This window comes from Microcaecilia unicolor, chromosome 3 (genome assembly GCF_901765095.1).
Source record: "Microcaecilia unicolor chromosome 3, aMicUni1.1, whole genome shotgun sequence".
Taxonomy (NCBI): domain Eukaryota; kingdom Metazoa; phylum Chordata; class Amphibia; order Gymnophiona; family Siphonopidae; genus Microcaecilia; species Microcaecilia unicolor.
In genome coordinates, this window is record NC_044033.1 from 177,426,843 (window position 1) to 177,443,631 (window position 16,789).

Here is a 16,789-nt window from a genome sequence, read left to right on the forward strand (position 1 = left end):
CAGTGTGCTGCTGCGGCTAGGAAAGCGAATAGAATGTTGGGTATTATTAGGAAAGGTTTGGAAAACAGGTGTGAGGATGTTATAATGCCGTTGTATCGCTCCATGGTGCGATCGCACCTTGAGTATTGTGTTCAATTCTGGTCACCGCATCTCAAGAAAGATATAGTAGAATTGGAAAAGGTGCAGCGAAGGGTAAGAAAAATGATAGCGGGGATGGGATGACTTCCCTATGAAGAAAGACTAAGGAGGCTAGGGCTTTTCAGCTTGGAAAAGAGACGGCTGAGGGGAGACATGATAGAGGTATATAAAATAATGAGTGGAGTGGAACAGGTGGATGTGAAGTGTCTGTTCACGCTTTCCAAAAATACTAGGACTAGGGGGCATGCGATGAAACTACAGTGTAGTAAATTTAAAACAAATCAGAGAAAGGTTTTATTTACCCAACGCATAATTAAACTCTGGAATTAGTTGCCGGAGAACGTGGTGAAGGCGGTTAGCTTAGCAGAGTTTAAAAAGGGGTAAGACAGTTTCCTAAAGGACAAGTCCATAAACCACTACTAAATGGACTTGGGAAAAATCCACAATTCCAGGAATAACATGTATAGAATGTTTGTAAGTTTAGGAAGCTTGCCGGGTGCCCTTGGCCTGGATTGGCCGCTGTCGTGGACAGGATGCTGGGCTCGATGGACCCTTGGTCTTTCCCCAGTGTGACATTATTTATGTACTTATATGTATAATTGGACATGTCATCTTCCATTGACCCTTGTCACAAACCACTGCTAACTGCTGTTGGCCAAGCCTTCACTGACTGTATGCATTTCGCCAATGGATAGATGACTGACCAGTAACGAAAAAGGGAACCAGTTCTGGTCATGACTGATATCTTTCCTCAATAGTTCTGACTATTGTCAGTCATACTCCTTCCTTAAGGATAACCAGTGGTTGACCCTTAATCACGGTTTATCAGGAAGGGTTTCAGGTGAATACTTGCCATAAACCATGGCCAACTATAGTTAACAATTCCCAACCATGCCCGAAAACGTGTGCTTGACAGAATCTAGTCACCTTTCCTGTGCTTCTCTCCTGCCTAGTCCTGTTATGGTCTGTGCTCTTTGGACAGCCGTATATAACCTACCCCTAGTGCTCATGAAGACCCTCCCTGTGATAGCAGCACTTACAATGCAGATATAATTTTAATTTTATGAATTGCCTCTGGCTCATTAACCTGAAACTGATGTGATGGGTGAAGTCTTTGAGGTTGCGTGCAACTCCTTGAGTGTCGATTTCATTCTGTGTCTCTTGGCTGAGGTTAGTGAATCTGAATGTGTGGTCTGGCTAATTAGGCAGAATGGATATGTTAAAGAATCTCCCCCCTGAGGAGTCTCAGTCAGATGAATTATGGATCTTAGGTAGACAGTACCTTTTATTTTGTTATTAAAAAAAATTAACTCCATCAAGTCTTGCTATGGATTGAAAATTTGGTATGCATCTGCATTTTCACTTATGTTGCACCCTAATAATAAGCGTGTTTATTTGCGTGTGTAGCTGTGATGTCTGTGTGTGTCATTAACTTAGAGGAGATGGGTAAAGGGATCTGGTTTTGAGGTGGGGTAGTTTTAGTGGGGATAGATTTGGGAGGGTTGCTAAAGGGGCATACATCTGTATGCTAAGGGGGCATACAGTTTATGCTCCCACAGAATTGTTATTTGACATGCCTTTTTTAAATGCTGATTGCTTAAAGCTCTCTTGTTGCGTACCGCTATGTAGATAATGATGAAGAAAAAGCAAATTTGCTAAATAGATACTTTTGTTCTGTTTTCACAGAAGAAAATCCTGGAGAAGGACCACGATTGACTGGCAAAAGTACATATGAGAATGGAATGGATATAGCACCGCTCATGGAAGACAGTGTGTATGAACAACTTGAAAATCTAAAGGTGGATAAAGCTGTGGGACCAGACGGGATCCACCCCAGGATATTGAGGGAGCTCAGAGAGGTTCTGGCGGGTCCTCTTAAAGATTTGTTTAATAAATCCTCGGAGACAGGAGAGGTTCCGTGGGATTGGAGAACAGCGGATGTAGTCCCTCTTCACAAAAGTTGTGATAGGGAAGAAGCTGGAAACTACAGGCCGGTAAGCCTCACTTCGGTTATTGGAAAAGTAATGGAAGTGATGCTGAAGGAAAGGATAGTGAATTTCCTGGAAGCCAATAAGTTGCAAGATCCGAGACAACATGGTTTTACCAAAGGTAAATCGTGCCAAACGAATCTCACTGAATTCTTTGACTGGGTGACCGGAGAATTGAATCATGGATGTGCTATAGACGTAATCTACTTAGATTTCAGCAAAGCTTTTGATGTGATTCCCCACAGGAGGCTCTTGAATAAACTTGACAGGCTGAAGATAGGACCCCATGTGGTGAACTGGATTAGGAACTGGTTGACGGACAGACACCAGAGGGTGGTGGTTAATGGAATTCGCTCGGATGAGGGAAAGGTGAGTAGTGGAGTGCCTCAGGGATCACTGCTGGGGCCAATTCTGTTCAATATATTTGTGAGTGACATTGCCGAAGGGTTAGAAGGTAAAGTTTGCCTTTTTGCAGACGATACTAAGATTTGTAACAGAGTGGACACCCGGGAGGGAGTGGAAAACCTGAAAAAGGATCTGCGGAAGCTAGAAGATTGGTCTAAGGTTTGGCAATTAAAATTCAATGTGAAGAAATGCAAAGTGATGCACTTAGGGAGTAGAAATCCACAGAAGAAGGAATGGATAATGGAAAAAAGATGGCCGGCTCTGACGAGCATTTGGCTGGCTTCACTTGGTCCATTTATTTTTAGGACCAAGCCTCAAAAAGTGCCCCAATTGACCACCGGAGGGAATCGGCGATCACCTCCCCTTACTCCCCCAGTGGTCACCAACCCCCTCCCACCCAACCTCAAATGCCAGCTCCATGACAGCAGTATGTAGGTCCCTGGAGCAGTTTTTAGTGGGTGCAGTGCACTTCAGGCAGGTGGACCCAAGCCCATCCCCCCTACCTGATACACTTGTGGTGGTAAGTGTTGAGCCCTCCAACCCCCCACCAAAACCCACTGTACCCATATGTAGGTGCCCCCTTCATCCCTAAGGGCTATGGCAGTGGTGTAGAGTTGTGGGGAGTGGGTTTTAGGGGGGATTTGGGGGAGCATAGCACCCAAGGTAAGGGAGCTAGGCACCTGGGACCAATTTTTGAAGTCCACTGCAGTGTCCCCTAGGGTGCCCGGTTGGTGTCCTGGCATGTGAGGGGGACCAGTGCACTACAAATGCTGGCTCCTCCCATGACCAAATACCTTGGATTTGGCCGGGTTTGAGATCGCCGCCATTAGTTTCCATTATCGCCGGAAACCAATGCCGGCCATCTCTAAAGCCAGCCAAAATGCTGAGATTTGGCCGACTCCAACTGTATTATCGAAATGAAAGATAGCCGGCTATCTTTTTTCGATAATACGGTCGGGGCGCCGCTTTATGGCGCCGGCCAAATAGATGGCTGGCCATCTATTTGGCCGACGCCGTTCGATTATGTCCCTCCACGTTATTTAGGGACCATTGCTTTCAGTTTTTATGATGGATTATTTTCCATGGAAAAAACCTAGAGAAAATCAGTGGACAAAATAAATAACTGACCTTTTTTTTTTTCTAGTTGGCAGAGAGGACATTATCCTTTGAATCTGCTGTTTCCTTTGGTATACAGTGCATACTAGATCTATAAACTATGAACTATGCACTCAACGGGCAGGTCTTTAAGCTGTAAGAACCTGTTTACAAGCCAAGGACATAGGAAGGATGACAGTGTTATCCACAGAAATAGAGAATGCAGGAAGAAGAAAAGTGGGTTTAGAGCAGGGATTTTCAACCCCATGCTCAGGACACACACAGCCAGTCTGGTTTTCAAGATATCCACAATAAATATGAATCTCTCCCTTATAAATAACTACAATTGTTATTTTCTTATTCAACATTATAGAAAATTATCATCATAGAAACAAATTTTCCAAATTCTTAATTTGATCAGCTTCTCTATGCATGCTGCTTATATCAATTACACTCATACATATTCAACCACACTCACACTCCACTATTAAAACTAAAATACAATTACCCTTTACCTTCTGAAGGAAGGATATAAATACATATGCTAGCTACGTTCCTTTCTTACAATTCCATCCTTTATCTCTTACATTTGTAATAAATTGACAACATAAATAGCCTGGGCAGTAGTAAGGTAAGGGGAGGGGGTGACAGGGTGTGTGACAGGGGGGAGGGGAAAATGTGACGGGGCGGAGGGGGTAAAAGGGGGCAGGGGGGGGTGTAAAAGGGGGTGGGGCATGTGTCCTCTTTGGGGCAGGAAAGAGCCCCCTCTTTCCTGCCCGGAGCACTGCCCTGCATGAATCCTTCCTGTTGGTGATCTCGGCGCCGATTCAAAATGGCCGCCAAGAGTTGAAGTCTCGCAAGGTCACTTCAACTCTTGGTGGCCATTTTGAATCGGCGCCGAGATCTCCAACAGGAAGGATGCGTGTAGGGCAGCGCTCTGGCCAGGAAAGAGGGGGCTCTTTCCTGCCCCAAAAGGCAGAAGAGGTCACTAGACCACCAGGGCAGTAGTAACTAAGGGGAGGGGAGGGGAGGGGAGGCTAGCAATCTGCCCATTTGTCTGGATTTCTAGACAAACGGGCAGGCTGGCAAAACCTGCCCGGTTGCCCGGACATGTCCTCAAAAAGAGGACATGTCCGGGTAAATCCAGACATATGGTAACCCTACTCTGCCTCCCCTTGAAGCCTGACTGGCTGTTTCTGTCCAATAGACTGCGGAGGAATGAGGGAGTTGCTGTAGCTTAGCAGCTGCCAATGGGAAAGTGAATGTAGTAGTCACTGATAAATTTATTGTCATGGCAATTTTAGGAACGTTGCCAAATTAATACCAATAGCAGTTAAGCTGAAAAAAGATAAGAGAAGTACTGGGAGACGAATAAAGGAGTTAGGAAGGGGTGAATGAATTTAAAAGGTTTACTGGCTAGGAGAGAGAATGCTGCTCTGAAATGGTGGAAGAGGCAGAAAGGAGGTATAAAGGGAAGAGAGGCTGTGTGATGGGGATAAGGACAAGGTGTAGAGCTATGTGAGAGGAGTAGACACAGGCTGTGAGGAATTCAGGATCAGCATGGTGAAGGAACTCCCTAATGCTGAACACTAATGAGATGCAAATTTAGGTGCTCTGATAATGTTGAGCATTAGGGACTTCGGCGCATGTGCTGAACAGTTTGCGTTAAGCACAGCTCTTAAGCGTATGCCCAGAACACCAGAGGGGAAGGAGGAAGAAGTGCTCGACTGAGCTGCAGCGAGGAAGCTTCAGACTGATTCTCAACCCCACTGACAACCCGACTAGTAACCCCAGAGTAGGTGGTGTTACTTTTCCAGGCTGAGGTGGGGTTGATTTGGTGATGGCCATGCTATGCTTGATGTGGACACTGGTGGTGAAGGTTTTTTGCAGCTGTACTCGAAAGTCTGTAATGAAACTTACATCCCACTGGCTCTACTGGGCCGCAATCCACCAGTACACCCTCCTTCTGCTGCTGAGGCTCAACATCAGGCTTCCCTGCTTCTTCAGAAACCCTAACACCAGCTCTGAGCTGGCATAGGGTTTCCCGCAGTATGGGCGCCCTACTTTACTGCGCTGTTTTCAGAGCATGGGGAGGGGGGGGGGGGATAGGGAATGACCTCTTTTTAATGTAATTTGAATGCTACTTGCGCTATCCCTGGGTGCACTTATCATTCCCTGCGGTGGAGGCCTCTGAGCATGGTGCACCAGCAAACTCAAATGCTAGTCCGGTGCTAATGGCCTCCAGCACTCGCATTTGCTTCTGAGCATCGGGGCCTCAGGGAGAGAGCATGGGCTGTGTGGGGAAAGGTTGCTAGCAGAAGGAGATATGATCTGGGAAACAAAAGGAAGAGCAGGCAAAGGGGATACAAGCTGCAGACAGAAGAGGAGATGAAAGAGATGGGGAGTAGCTGTATGGGACTGGGAAAGAGCAGCTGAGAGAAAAGGGGGCTCATGGTGGAGAGAACAGACATGAAGGTGAGAAGTGGCAGGGAGGGAGTAAGACCAGAAGAAAGTGAGATGAGAGAAGCTATGTAGAGAAACCATGGAGAGACAAATGTACATGGAGGAAAGAGAGGTAAGGATGACATAGGAGGAAGAATGGAAGAAAAGTCCTTAAAAGAAGGAACTTGAGGACAGAGAGAAAGCCATGATCAAGTAGACAGGGAATAAATTTAAAGTACAGCCACAAAGGTTAGAAAAGTGTTTAAGTTTTTAGTCAAGATTTCTGTGCTAGCTGGGCTGATTCAAGGGTATGCAATAGCTATATTTTGCTCTTCTCTTCCAGCCCTGTAGTCATCAGAGTTGATATGTTATTTTACTGGAAGGTTATGGAGGAGCAGGAGGGGATTGTGCCAGTATTTGATGCCATAGTCTGAAAAATACCTTTAAAATTGCTTCTCTTTGGCAGCTCTGAAGTGCAGAGACCTATGATTGAGCCTCAAATTGAGAGGGAAATAGAGAGTAATGTAAGTGGACCCATCATCAGAAAAAGCAAACCTTACTTAACAATTCTAAATTTAAAGCTTAAAGTGTCACGGTGCCCTATTACTTCAGGTTTCAATTTCTGAATTGGGTCTTTACACTAAAAACAGAATCTCTTCCTTGTTCCTCAAAGAAAGGAGGAAATAGAACGTTAACAAAGAAATAGGATTACCAGATGTATTCTTGGGGAGAATGCGTGCTAGATCCAGGTAGCCCTTCTGGGCAGACAGGTTGAGGGCGTCCCCCGAGCGAGAGCGGACTGCCAATGGCACGGGCGCTTAATTTAAACATGACAGATTGCGTCAAAAATAGGCACTGGTGCCGTTGGAAGTCCATTTGCGGGGGTGGCCACTCCCCTGGTGACCCATCTAGCTACGCCTCTGCTTCTGGGGGCCAATGAGTGCTAGATCCAGGGGGGGGAGGGCGCAACTCTTCTGGGGGAAAATAGTGTAAATGCGTGCTGGAGCGGGAAGGCGTCTTCCCTTCTTTGGAGAAGGACTGCTGCATTCTAAACAAAATAGTGATCTGTTTTTAAGGTGGTACTCTGAGGATCTGGAAGATCTGGGTTTTACCCTCTTCCTGCAGAGAAAAGATGTTACACTCTGTCTTGACTGATTAGGAATTCTTTATTAAGTAACATATGTTATAAAGTACCTATTTTCCATTAGTTAAATTGCAATTAGATATGAACAGGTACCTTGGAAGGTAAACAATCTGATAAACAATTCTTATCATTTTTTTTGTTACATTTGTACCCCGCGCTTTCCCACTCATGGCAGGCTCAATGCGGCTTACATGGGGCAATGGAGGGTTAAGTAGCTTGCCCAGAGTCACAAGGAGCTGCCTGTGCCTGAAGTAAACTGGAAGTTTACTTTTTCTTGTAATTTGTTTAAATTTAGCTGAATTTTTACATTAACTGAAGTCAAATTCTTTCACAAAACTTTTCCTATAAAGACAATTCCCTTAAACCAACGTTAACTCTTCTAGACAAGAAATTTCTTCATACGGTAAAAGGATCAAATAAGTAGTAAATTTATTAACCTCTGAGAGCGTTTGAGTCAGTACAGATAGTCCAAAACTTAAAGAGTTAATTCTTTCCTGTTAGAAATTCTTCCTTCAGGTGAATGGATTTGTAATCCTAAACTAATGCAGGCAAGCACACTAAATAAACCCTTCTTCCAGGGAAGTATATACTTTGCTTGAACTCAGTGTCTTTGGTTGAAATAAATTACCTTGTTAAAAGTGTATTCTGTCCAATCTTGAAATGTGCTGTTTAAGTATGCACTGCTGAAGCACACTTATCTGATTTCCAATATCTTATTTTTTCTGTAGCATTGGGGCCAGCCCTCCTTCTTCTGTTCTTTTCTTCTTCAGCAAATGATCTTCTATACCCGGGACTAGCTTTACAGAAAAATAAAGGGAGAAAAACTATCTTTTTATCTATATGTTGTGCACACTAATTTTGTGTTCCTGTCAGAAATCTGGATTCCTGCACTGTGGAAAACCTAACTTTCCAAAATAAAAATAATTATATCACTTTCTTAACTACGTTTCCTATTCTATTCTTTACTTACGGTCCCTAATTGTCCATCGTCTGTTGGAACTGGATTCTTCAGAGAATTTCTTCTCAACATTCACCTATCACATTCAACATGTGCAGTCCTCACTATTGCTTAACCAGTAAGTTCCACAAATTCAAAACTGGTTAAATAATATTTTCCTTATATTAAGATAATAGGAAAATAACCAGTCAAAAGTATTTACAGAGACCAATAGTTTATTCACACCAATCCTTACTTTAGATTGAGTCACAGTCACTCTCTCTCTCTGACTCACAAATGTTTTCACTCCAGATTGTAATCTTTCACAAGTGACGACTTCTTTAACAGTTCCTTTTTAATTTACACCAGATTTCTTTCAATGTCTGCAGTTCTTTACAAAGACATGCAACTTTCTTTCAATAATTTCTAAAGAAGAAGATCAAATTTCTATGAAATAAATTCATGCTCCCTGTATCAAAATCCTGAACTACATTCAAATTTTTATGGGTAGACTTCACTATTTCAACTACCAGTCCAGCCTTTCCCTCACACTGACAAAGCTCCCAGACTTTGTTTAAGTTCTCTGAAATCATTGAATTATTATCTCACATTTCAGGATAATTATAAGTAACCTCTATCAAACATTCTCAGCCTTAGAACCACCCTTTCCCCTACCTTTTTAACACAAATTTAACTCTCTTAGTTCTTTTCTCCCTATAAGTTCTAAAACTTACTTTTATTCAAATTTCCTCAGATTAAACACACAGCAATCACACAAACTCTTTCCAGTACAACACGTTTCTCTCATGAGGCTCTAACTAACTCCCCTGCCCCCACACTTTGAAACAGGTTCCTTCTGAGCAGTGCAGCCAATCAGAATCTAGCTTGCTATGCCAGGTTTCTTATCAGAGCTGTGCAGCCAATCAGTGTTGCCAGGTGGGCGGTTTTACCGTCCAATTGGACGGTTTTTCACGACCCGCCGCAGGAAATTTTTGCCCGCGGCGGGTTGCGGTTTTTTGGGCTTGTTTTGGGTCTTTTGGGCGGTTTTTAAAGCGGTTTTTTCGGCCGTAGGGGGCGGGGTTAGTGACGTTTTGGGCAGGGTTAGTGACATTCTGGGCGGGGCCGATGACGGGGGAGGCGGGGCCGATGACGGCGGGGTGGGGTTGATGATGGTGGGGGCGGAGTTGATGATGGCAGGGGCGGGGTGATGACGCGGGGGTGGGGGTGTCATGGGCGGGGTTTGACTTTGGGCGGGTTTTGGGCTGGATTTGGGCTCGTTTGGGTGGGAAAAAAATTTTCCACCTGGCAACCCTGCAGCCAATCAGAGTCTAGCTAGCTATGCCAGGTTTCTTCTGTGAGCTGTGCAGCAAATCAAAGCTCTCCTTTCATATACACAAACACTTCTGAACGTTCCATTTCTCTAATTATTATATAACTAGTAAAAAAGGCCCGTTTCTGACACAAATGAAATGGGCACTAGCAAGGTTTTCCTCGGCTCCCCTGCAGCCACCCATGTCCAGTGACCATCCTCTCTCCCTGCGCCCACTGCAGCCACCTATGTCCAGCGAACCTTCTCTCCCCCCTGCCCCCCCTCCAGCCACCCATGTCCAGTGACCCTCCTCTCTCCCCTGTCCCCCCCCTCCAGCAACCCATGTCCAGCGACCCTCCTCTGGACATGGATCAGCTGTGAGGCATGTTTTTCCCCCCCCCGGGTTCTGAAGTTGACATCATAATGGCTACGGTGATGTCAGCCTGATCTACAGAGCCTTGCAGACCAACTCGGAATGAGACACAGTCCCAGGCAAGTCAGAACATTGGAGGTGAGAATTATTATATAGGAAAATAACCCATAAAACCTTTATTTTTGGATTTTTAACAATATAAATCAGGTCAGAACAATGCCCTTCTCTGTTTTATGTACAAATCTGCATTTTTAAACCTCTTATAAACCCCAAAATGAACACTTTAAATTTACAGTGTTCGACATACAAATAGGGCTTAAACAAAGTCATAGCACATGTCTGCAAGCTCCCTACACCTAAATTCTTTATTTGTAAACTTTGAAAACCGCTTTACATTTATTTTAACATTTATTTAAATGTGCAGGAGTTCTTGCAGGTCTCTCAAGAACTTACTGCGCATGCATGAATTTTCATGCCATTTTTGGGTCTCCAGAGGGCTTCCCTGAGCCCCCGCCTCAAGTAAACAAAATAATTTTAACCACAGGTTAAAGTTGCACCAGCTCCCTTTTTATCCCCCAAAATAAAACAGTCATTCCTTTGTTACATCTTATGGGAGACAGTGGTGTTGGACCACGTGGGCTCATGCTGTTATCGTCCCAAAGAAATAGCATGGCAATAACAAGAAGAGGATGGGTGGAGTTTGGAGTGGGGTAAGGAGTTCTTAGTTTGGTTTTCTCAGCTATTAAGCCCTGTCTTCCCATTCTCACTCCCAGCTCTGCTACAGGCTAGCTTTTGGGGTTTGTGTTATCTGTGTGGCTGTGCAAGGCACCATGAATGAGAGGATGCTGCTATAGTGGTGTGTCATCACCATATCCTTCCACATCATGAGAGCCAAGGAAAGAGGGGAAGTGGGGGGGATAATGGCTACTGGGAAGAGAATGGAGGAAAAAGAAGGAGATGTTTGGTAAAAGGAGAGAGTGTAATGGTATCAGTTTATTATATTTTGCTGGATTAAATATACACCAATATATTTGTGCAGCTTTTATATATTTGACACTGCAGCAGAGAAAATAGTTTCATTTCAAGCCCCTCTCTCCCCATTCCTTTTTCTGGGAACTTCTGATAGCAGGGATAGTTAATTACAAACACTTAACAAAGACAAAAGAGAGATATATAACTCTCTCTGCCCTCCCACCTAAAAGGACTGAACAAAAGCATGAGTAAGGTGGGCACCTGAATACCCCATTGAAAACAAAGAACTCAGAGGAAAAGCATAAACAGGACATTTGCTTGTCAAAGGTATACCTGCCCCTCCCATCAGCTTTCAGACATGTGCAGAAAGGAAGGACTTGTAATGTGTATCTGCTCCAGAGACTGAGCAGGAAGCCCTGTACATCAAAAGACCATTTGCCAGCAAAATCCAGACAGCAAGTCTGGTGATGTCATAAGACATGAGACCAAGACTCAGGGGTCGTGTGCAGACATGAGACCAAGATACCACAATGCTTTGCAAATGCCCAAGGGTCGTGTGGAAACCAGGAAACCAGGACAAAGATCCACATGGCATATCCTCCTGCAGCTTGCAAGGTATAAAAGGACAAGCTGTTTCCCAAGAGTCAGATTCTCTTCAACTGCAAGCAACTCAGATCCACTCACTGCAGAGGCTCTCTCTCTTCTCTCTTCAAGACTCTCCCTCCAGGAGATTCTCTCTTCAGCACCAATCCAGATGCCTTGCTCCTGATCTGCAGTTCACCTGCCTCATGGCTCTTCAATGGACCACAAAATGCTTTTGCAACAGGCTGCTTTGTAAGTTATAACTTTTGATCTAGACCTGCTACTTTACCTTACTTAAGCACAGATTATCTGTAAAGATCTCTTAAAACCTACCTCTTGTGTGCAATTGTATATTAAATCAACCTTTTTGAAGCTAAAAATACGGTCTCTTTGTGTTCTGAGTATATGGTATCTTTTATATATACTTAATTTATTTAATTTATTGCAATTATCACCTTTGGTGATTGGTGGAGAAATTAATATCCTAAAACTTATAAATACAGCACCTGCTCTTAAATTATAAACAGTAGCGAGTGCTCTCGAGCTCTTTTCCCCAAGATAAATCATTTCTTGTAACAAGAGTAAGAGGGGTGTTGTGCTGGAGTGATCAATGATAAAGAAGGGGGCATTGTGCCAAAGCTCTTACCACCAAATGAGGTGCTGATATCCATTTTTGCAGAAGGCACTAGAGTCAGTGCTAACTCAGCTCCCCAAGCCAACCACTTACTCTGTGACCACTAGAGCTTTAGCAGGTGGGCTGGCACATAGTGGGTTGATATGAATGCATGCCTTTGGGTTCACTGATTTCCTGCTCAGCATGTGATCTTTGAGATTTTTCAGTCTGAGGGCAGGAAGCACCACATACAAATATAGCCCTAGGGGCTGTGGAGCAACTGATTGCTGATCTTCCAAGGTTTGTGCATGCAAACGGTAGAGTAGCTCATAGGGCCTTTGGATGTGGAACTGCTATTGTATTTCAGTCTGAGTTCTAGATATGTCTGGGGATCTCGGAAGGGGGAGTAGGAATATGATTGTTGCTAAAAGGAAGATGTGAAACGGATATCTTAATATAAAGATATTTTAGTAAACGAGAAAAACAACTTGTTCCAAAAACATGTTGACATTGACGGAAGTGTGGCAATCTCTAGAAATAGATAGAACGGAAAAGAAATGGGTATAGATGAACATCTGGCCGGATACGAAAGTATGATCTCAGAAATTGAGAAATATTAGAAAAAAAGGTACCTCACAATTGACTTGTATTGGGACCTGGGGCTATAAAAGAGATAAGATTTTGACAGAGAGTTGGAGTCTTCCCCAACACTTCTCAGACGGCAGAGCTCTATGCAATTGAACCCAGAATCTGTTTGATGTCTGTACTTAATTGAAAACTTGGTAAGAATAAAGCCTTCTTTCTGAAATCTATCTCTGTCTTCATTTTCAAGTATTCTTCACCTGTCATTGATACTACAAACTAAGCTACACACACAACTGACACTCAGTGTGTATATAGATTACTGTTGCATTTTAATAGAATACATGTGGGTACATGGATGACCAAGGACTCACTTAGACAGAAGGCCATGGTCATGGGCATTATCCTAGAGTTACGCCTTCTGGTGCTTCCACAACAGAAATATCACTGGGATGGAATATCAAAAGAATTTAGGCAGTCGGCCCAACAGATAGTGGAAGCGCAGACCTTTTGTCCCCGCAGAAGGGTATCCCTGGGGCGCAAAGAGGACCTTTAAAATTTACATTTGGTGACTCCCGATCGCTGACCGGTACCGCTTACCTTCCCGCCCGCCATTTGAACGCAAGAGGGGATACCTTAATCTGTGCGTTCAATGCTTTATTTCTGTCACTCAATATTCCTTTCTCTTTTCTCTCATATTCACCCCCCCCTTTATCTGTCCAGAGGAGTAGTGGATGAGGAGGAGGACATAATGGAATCAGAAATAAGGGAAAAGCAATCCACATAGGAAAATGTGTGCAATGTAAAGTGGTATTTAAAGAGCAAGGCCCTCAGGCGATGCCAGTTAAATTTCCCAGTTGGATTCTAGCTCAGTGATCTATAATAGGAGCACCTATAAAATATATGTGGTAAGAACATGCAAAGGAAAATTACCTAAACAAAAAAAACATGCATCATGCGTACACAATACACCGTTATACTCACGCGTCTTCAAGAGCGTTCCAGCGCCGGAACCTAAAACATAAATTACTAATTGGCGGAAAGCTCAATGCTTTTACCGCAGGTCAAATTAACAGACAAATGACAGTCACAAAGAGGAAAGGAGGAAAGGAAAGGAGAGTTTAAGAAAAAAAAAAGTACAAAAAGTGAATGGTGTCAGCTATTATGTATCCATACTACTCTACCCCTAATTAATAAATACTACTCTCCAGAGTGTGCTTCTAGAGACAGGAATAAATCTCGGTTTCTACTGCCTGCCAAGAATTTTCCCGGTTACGATCGGCCATGGGCTCCAGCCCATGATAGAGCCCCCAAAAAGGGACATTGCAGACACTCCCAAAATGAACTCAAGATAAGGGTGGGATAAATTTGAAATGTGCAATGAATCTGCTTAGGAGGAATGAGGGATGGGTGAGCCTAGCCTGCCGGGAGGGGCACTGACCAATGCAGAGTGAGAGAGAACCTAATGGGGGGAGGAATTAGTAGGAAGCAAGGCAGGTCAAGTCAGGAAGAAGCAGAAAGCAGATAAGTATGGAATTGGGGAGTGGAGTAGATATGGTGGCTATTTTACAAATATACAGGTAGAAATAAATGGAATTGGTAATTTGTGCCAAATTGAGCACCCCCAATCATTTTGAAAAGTTGGCTCCTATGTCCCAAGGACTGGGTTGAGAACCCTTGGTTTAGGAGGAAAGATAACAAGCTCAGTCTTAGCTATGTTCTGTCAGATTCCAGTGGGACAAACAAGCTGACATTTGTGCCTGGATTCCTGGTGAAAATTCAGGTGTAGAGAACTAAATATCAGTGTAACGATGATACTGACAATCATGGAAGGAAATCAGGGCACCAAGGCAACAACTATAGAGAGAAGAGGTCCCAAGACAGAGCCCTGAGGTACCCCTGACTGAGGAGGATCCACTAGTGAATTTGCTGAAAGTGTGATGGAAGAGAGAAAAAAAGAAAAATAAGTCAGAACAGAGCCATGAAATACAAGTGAGGACGGCATATCAAGGAGTAGGTGGTGATCAACAGTATCAAGAGTAGCAGATGGGTCAAGAAGGATGAGAATTGAGTAAGACCATTGGATCTGGCTAGGAATAGGTCACTGGAGACTTTGACAATGGCTCTATTGAATATACATAGAGCATGAAAGCCAGATTGTAGTGGATCAAGAAAAGCTTGACATGAAAGAACGTCAAGACAACAGCAGTGAAGAGTATGTTCAAGAAGCTTGGATAAGAAAGGGAGGGTGGAAATGGGTTGATAATTGGAGGAGTAGGTGGGGTCCAGTCAAAGCTTTTAGAGTAATGGTATAATAAGTGGGATCTGAGGAACAGGTAATTAGTTTGGAGGAGGAGAGAAGATCTGCATTTTCTTCCTCTGTCATTTTAGAAAACGATGAAAGGGTGGCAGGGACAGATGGAATGATTTGAGAATGAAGAGGGTGGAAGAGGAGATAGACGTGACCTGGTGGAGAACAAGAATAACTTTGTGAACCTCGTCAGCCATAGTTTTGGCAGAAAATGAAGAGCTAGGAGGCATTTTGAAGAGGGAAGAAACAAATTTGAAAATGGGCTGAATTGGATAGGGGGTTCCAGAGAAATAACCTCCCCCAAAAATGGCCTAACAATTTTTTTTTACTTTAATTTTTTTATTTGAAAAAACAGAGAAAAAAGAACCAAGTACAAAATGTAATATGACAACAGTTGTCAAGAGACCAGATCTGTATAAAGACACTCAAACACCAAGAAACAATCTGCAAAAGAACCCACCCCCCTACCCACTCCAGTGCCCTCTCCAAACCAGAGCCCCCCATCACCCTTCCCTCCCAATTCCCCCCCCCCCCCCCAACAAAAAGTGTCCATCATACCACTAGAGACACCGTGACTCTTCAGTGCCTTTGGGAACATTTGTTTTCCCCCTCCCCCAGAGAATCAACCCTGCACTTCTTTAACCAATCCCCAAAGGAGAGACCATTCTTTAGCTGCAGGAGGATCATAGCACCCCTGTCATTTATCAGTAAGCTTTTCTAACTCTCCAAAAACATTGAGCTTTGGCAACCAGTCAGTGATGGTAGTCTTTTCAGCTCATTCCCAATGAGCCACAGTAACACTTTTATCCGCAGCAAGATACATTCGCTTGAGGGGACACTACCACTTCAGACCTCTACAATTACCCAAACACAATAAATACAGTTTAGGATCTCTGGGAAAAGCATATCCCAGAGAGGTGGAGCCACACCATCTGTCCAAAACTCTTGAATCTTCATACAGATTCACACCTCCAACAAATATCAGAGGCTAAAGGAAACATGGATTTCAGACTTCTAACGCATTTATATGGGAGAAGGAGTTCCACCTTCTATAGCATAGAAACATATATACAGTGAAACATAGCAGTTAGGAAATTGCTCCTTTTAAATTGCTGCCAACTCTCCCACTCTGCCCCACCCCAAACAACTATCCTCGTGCAAATGCCACACTATCCTACAAATTGCTCCACCCCCAAAACTAGGCCTTCAACAGCCCCCTTCAAAAAACCTGTCCCCACCTCCAAAAACCACCTTGCCATAAACACTACCCCCCATAACCGCCTCAACACCCTACAACTATCCCACAGCCAAAAACTACCTCCACATAGCCTTGATCCCAAATGTTACCCACACACACAACTGCCACAGTAATCAAAACTGCCTCCCTGTAACTGGCATCACCACCCTACAAAATGTCCCAATCCCCCCCCAAAACTACCCACCCACAATTCTTCCACTACCCTAGAAACTACCCTGCCCCAAAAAATTATCCTTTGCAACTGCCCCACAACCCTGCAATTACCCTGTCTCAACTACCCCACCCTCAAAAACTATCCCCCACAACTGCCCTACTACCTTACAACTATTCCTCCTGCAAACTAACCCCCACTCAGCTAATCTCTTACCATACACAACACATGCAGAGCACATACAGAACAGAAACACACATGAACACAAACACAACCATAGATGGATGGTGTGGGGGTGAGTCAATGTAGTGATGCTAGATGGTGGGGAGAAGAGAAGGAAGGAGAGAGACAGATGGGGGGAGGGCGGTGAATAATTCTCTAGCTGTGATATACTGCATTTTAAGTTATTTAAGTATATATTTAATGTTTGTTGATATTTCTACTGTGAAATTTTCTGACTGAAAGGTACTGCTTTTTTTCTGGGTACTA